Source organism: Melanotaenia boesemani, chromosome 4 (assembly GCF_017639745.1).
Source record: "Melanotaenia boesemani isolate fMelBoe1 chromosome 4, fMelBoe1.pri, whole genome shotgun sequence".
Taxonomy (NCBI): Eukaryota; Metazoa; Chordata; class Actinopteri; order Atheriniformes; family Melanotaeniidae; genus Melanotaenia; species Melanotaenia boesemani.
The window spans coordinates 9,290,186-9,296,185 of NC_055685.1; positions in this window are offsets into that span (position 1 = coordinate 9,290,186).

Sequence of the window (6,000 nt, forward strand, 5' to 3'; positions counted from 1 at the left end):
GATGTGGGTGTCTGCCGCTCCAAGCTGCTCCGCCTGCCCACAGGCCGTCCCCTCCCCCTCGCCGTCTGCCTAGCTGCTACGCTATATAACCTCCTCCACTTCAGTCAGACCCAGTAGCCCTCCCCCTTTGACCAGGCACCAACAGGCCCTTGTATCCATTTCTATGCAAAAAAAAAAAAAAAAAAGACCAGAGACTGGGGCCCTTTACAGCCAACCTGACTTTCTCCCCTTGTGTGCTTCTGTGAGCACTTCAAAAATGGCTGCAGTCTCTTTAAAGTCAGACTGAGCAACGAGAACACTGTCATAGTAAAGTCAGAACACTTGATCAAAGTTTGGCCTTTTTTTTTTTCTTCTTCTCCTTACTTCGCTGAAGACATTTCTGTCCAGCTTGATCTCAGGGTAGGGGAGCTGATGATAGCAAGTACGAGATGCAGCTCTCCGTATCGGTCCTCTCTACTGTGAGAGCAAAAATTTTCAAAAAAGGGCCATTAACGTGATGATAGCTGAGAGAAATTTTGAGCTTGTGCCTCAAAATTGAAACCTTATTAGAAGCGGAAAAGGCCTGTATTGAAGCCTTTTTCTCAAAAGGTGGCCTACTGTTACTGTTTGTGGGACATCAGTGCATGTAAATGATGCCAATGTATAGTGCCAATATAGATTAGCTGTGTCATACTGTATCTCTACAGAGAGCACTTCTGTTACCTGTTTGGAGGAGCTTTGATAACCTTAGCAGAGGTTGCAGGGGGGGACTGGAGGGATCACAAAGAAAAAAAATGTTAAAAAAAAAAAAAAAGAGGGCGGCAGCATCACACCATTCAGTTTTTTATGCGTTTGTGGGGAATGCCCCGTGTTAAGGAGAAAATCTTGACTCAGTTGGGGGTTCCAGTTTGCTAAAGTGCACAGTCGATAATGGGTAATCCCGGGTACGTATTTTTTTAAAACCAAAAATAAAATCGCATTTTAACATCATTTCTATGAAGTTTGACATAAAAATCTTAAAAATGCTACAAAATCTTAAAAAAAAAAATCTATAATATGTTAAAAGCTCTGCACTTCTAGCTGAAACATCTCCGGCCCTCAGCCTCTGCCGCCACCATCTAAAAAGGTCGGTGGGGGTGTCGGCCGGAGCTCTGTTTTGTGGATGCTGTATTTATCTTGTTTTGTGTTTTGTGTCCCGCTCAAAGCGGGCCCACCGAACTGTACATTTCCACAAACCCAGATGGCTCTGGCCCTCTGTATCAGCCTCACTCTCTCGTTCTGCAGCAGCAGGAGGGGAGAGGCACATTTCAAGAGGTACGACGTCTTAAAATAAATGAAAAACATTAAAAAAAAAGAAGAAGTGAATGGGAAAAGGCTACCTTTCAGGACTTGGAGTCCTGCAGCACACAAGCAAAAATCACTATTGCCTGTTTCTGTAACTGCCTTGATCCAAGCTCAGACAGACCCAATAGCCGAGGACCTCCCAGCATCCTGGACTAACTGGAGAACCCTGACAGCAAAGGGTGTTTCCCATGCTGCACCAGCATTGAGAGGCTCTCCTCTCTACAGCTCTGTTCTACATACCAGTATATACATATACTGCAAGTACAATGTGTGGTATCACCTCATTAGACTTCTTGGATCGTAACCTCTGAAAGGTTTTTTTTTCTTTCCTTTTCAAAGGTCCTGATTTAATACAGCTAAGAAAAGAGCAATATGTATTTTCCCCGCAAATAAGTGACAGAAAGGAAAGAATTTGGGTCGGGTGTAAACTGATACTTGATTGATTGAAAGCTGCATCTTTCTTTTACGGAGTTGGATATGCACGTTCTGGTTTTGACGACATGCTACAGTACTCTGAAGTGCTTGTACTGTAAATGTGTGTATTTGTTGATTTTAGCCTAAAAAAAAAACCTAAAAGCCCAAACTGAAGCACCTGGTCTAATGCAGATTTTACCTGGTTTTTAATCACAGACATATCAAAACAAAATATATATATATTGAACAAAAATACTTGAATCGAGCAGCGCCAATAACATAATGTGAAGTCGGTAATTATTTTTATTTGTTCTGTCCATCTGACAAGTAAACTTATGGGCTTTTAGACAATATTAGATATGTATTGCATTAGGTTACAAAAACAAAATCTTTATATTTAAAAAGAGAAAAAAAAGTCATCTTAAATGTGTGCTTGAAAGTCAGATGTTTGTATGAATGTGTGCTCAAGAAACTGTCGAGGCAAAAGGCCTGCTGTTATGTTCCACTCAGTGTGTTATATTTGGTTTGTTTTTATCTTTTTTTGTGTTCTGTCAAAATCTATTCTGATGTTATCTTCTAACGTTGCACTGAGTGTCTTCTACCCCTTACTCAGCCAATCGTAGGTAAAAACGAGACTAAGTACAGAGGGGTGACGGTGACAATTCATGTGTACATGTTTACTCAAGGACTTTTTTTCCCCCCATTCTGTCTAAAAAAAAAAAATGTATCTACCTTATAGTGGCTTTTTTTGTGGAATAATCCATTACAAGGATTATCATTGAGTATTGCACCATTTTGTTTCAAATATACGGATAAAAAATGTAGCAAAAAAATTAAAAAGTTTTCAAAAATAATTAAAAAAATTTAAAAATAGAAAAAGGGATTAAAAAAAAATGAAAGAACTGTGGCCATAGATAGCTGTAGAAGGACTAGAAATCCCGATGTTAACTTGATAGAGAAGTGGAAAGGGATGAAGAAGTGTGAGAGGTGAGTTTGTTACAAGACTCATTTCAGAGGTGCCTATCTTTTCTGTCTTTGTTTTGCAAAAGCCACCTGTCGTTTACAAGCATTTCATTCGTCTGAAGTTCACAGAAATAGGACTTTATATAACAGGAATGTTGTTAAAGGACAAATTTCATCTTCCATCAACTATGGACATGAAAATCTTGCAAAATGAAGATTTATGCTACTTTCAGAACTCTGGGATTGATCAGTGTTGTCATATTTAAAGATTTTATTTCTCTTTGTGTGACTGTATTAAGTTGTGATTTGATGTTTGTTTTTCCTGTAATACTGCAGCACCGTTTGCTCATGATCTTGCACACTCATAAAAGATGTGGATAATGTCTCAGGAAGTCCAGAGTTCCAGATACCAACTCCATCATCTGTAGGTTTAATGTTTGTGTTGGGGAAGAAAATAAAAAAACTATTCAACTCCAAGAAAGCACTGAAGTTTATGGGTTACCAGAATATAGAGTACCATTGTCTCTTTAAAACAATAAAAATTGTTAATAGCAAGTTACATATTTACCAAATAAGACTGAGAATCAATTTTGAGAAAGTGGAGCGCTTTACGTGTCAAATCGAAGTTGAAATTGCTTTACAATGAAACAACGATCAGTGGGTTTGATTGTCAAAAACAATGAATTTGTACATTTTGACCTCTTTAAGTTTCCATGTATTAGTACAGGAGTATTGTGCAAGAACTTTTTATTTTATTTTTTGTTCGAATCGTCTCCTCTGTGTTTGAACATGTCTGTTCCTGTGACAGGTATTCAGTAGTCGAGAGGTTTCTTAGAGGGTAACAGGTGGTTTTAGGAGCAGGTTGAAATGGAGGAATAAAGCTGGTTTTTAAAGGATCTTGATCTATGCATAAGTGGGAGGGACGAGTCCAAACCCTGCTGCTGTACTGCAGGTGTTGGTTGACTCAAGACTCTGGGGTTCAGGGTTTTATGTTGGGTTGTTTTGGTTTCGGGATTTGTTGTCTTTTCATTCCCCTCACCCTGCCCCCAACATCATTTAATGTTTTAGCAAAACTTTACATTGCGTCATCATGCTGTGTAATCCTTAACCAATGAGCGCTTATCCTTCTGCTAAAGCACTGTGGGTTTTACTGGGGAAAAAAAAGCCCATCACTTTTAGGGCTGTCTGTTTTTTAAGGGGAGGTGGGTGGGTGGGGCAGGAAGTGGGAGTACATTGCCTTTGCCTTTTTTTTTCTTTACTTTAAAAAAAAAAAAAAAAAAAAAGCATTAAGGAAAAATGTCTGTAACTGAAATGCAAAGTTGTGGCTTTTAATGTTGTTCTTTTTTTTTTCCTCCTCATAGAATGTGATTGTTAAAAAAACATGCATCAAAAAAGTTTCCATGCATTATGGAGCTTTTTTCCGAACTATATTAATAAATTACAAATTTTCTTGGCTGTTACTGGTTGTCTTGTTTTTCTTTTACCTTTTTTTTTTATTAAAAGTGTTCCTATGGTAAAGATGAGTTTCATTGTATTGTATTTTTTTTAATATATAAATATTAATAAAAATTAAAATAGATAAGAAAATCAATAGCATTCATTTATTACAGAATGATGATCAGTCAGTAGCCCATAATATACACTGTACTTTGACATGGTAACAGATTTAGACTGAGCTTAGCAGAGTGAGGAAACCATAACATCACAGTGCAAAAGAACAACCAACCACCTACACTTAAATACACACAAGATAAAAAAACATGACTAAAAGGGGAAAGTGATGTCAGGCCCGTTTGTCTCTCATTCTCAGAAGCTTCTGTAAGTCGGAAATGTAAATAAGGTCATGCGAGAGTGCTATTGACACCTTTTTAAGTTGTACTCCACTTTATCTTGCAGTCTGTAGGTTTGATGTTAGATGGTCTAGATCTGTTCAGTCAAGAGTCCAAAAAACTGTTAAAATTTGGAATTGAATCAATCCAGTTCGAAGTTCTCTTAACATTTTTTTTCCTATTTCTTATTATTCTGTCCCAGATTGCTTTTGTGAACGACTGCTCTATGTCACTTTTCCAAATCAACTTGAGGGATAGTATATTAGAATCTGAGGCTGAAAGTACTGTATCATATGCTTCATGACCACATCCAAAAATTCTCAGGACTAACTCAAAAAAGGTCCCATCAGGTGAAACCCAGTCTGTTTCAGCAGGTGTCTCAACTATAGCTCCTGAATAGATACATTCATTTTACATTCATTTTAAGAACTGGAAACCTAGGCTACAATTCACACAGACTCACCAAAACTGGACTGGAAAAATGTTGCTTGGTGTGATGAGTCTCCATTTCAGCTGCAACATTCAGCTGGTAGGATGATGAAAGCATGTATCCAAACTTCCTTGTGTCGTTGGTGCAAGGAGGTGGTTTTGTAACACCACAGCCTCCCTTTGCTGACCATCTTCATTTCTTTATGACCACAATATGGGCATCTACTGATGGCTACTTCCAGAAGGATAAAGCACCATGTCAAAAAACTCAAATAATAATAATATACAATGAGTTCATTGTAGTCCAAAGGCCTCCACAGTCACCAGATCTTAATCTAATAGAGGAATGGATCTCATCATGGATGTACAGGCGACAAACCTGCAACAACTGTGTGATGCTATCATGTCAATATGGAGCAAAATATCTAAGGAATGTTTCCAACACCTTGGTTAAATCTGTGCCACCATAAATTTGAGGCATTTTCTGAAGAAAAACAGGGTCCATCCCAGTACTATTGAGATGTACCTGTTGAACTGTAGTGAGTTTAAGTTTTCTAAAAATCAAAATGCCATAAAAACATTCTTGGTCACATATAAGCCACAGCAGATTCAAGTAACACCAGCTGAAATAATTTTATATTAACACCAGTTAGTGGAAAGTGTTATTTACTTTAAACTGGGAGAAGGCACCAAACTGTCTGTTGTATCAGGACACTGGTTGTGAGGATCATAAAGCTGCTGCAGCATCAGTGTCACAGATTTTTTGATCACTGTAAACTGAGAGACTTCTGTAATAGATAAAATAAACCTGGATGTTTTCTCCTGAAGTTTGAGTCAAAGATGGAATTATTATGTAGAGCCATTTAACCCTTGGGGTTTTTCCCCAAAACAGGACAACAAATAAAAAATGCATGAAAGCAGGTTGTGGAACTGTGGAAATCCAAAGGAAATTACCTTTAAAAATTGACAAGTAGACGTCTTTGAGTTACAGTTTCAATTCTGTGTTTTTTGGTGGTATTTTTAAGAATGAAAAAAAGTCCAC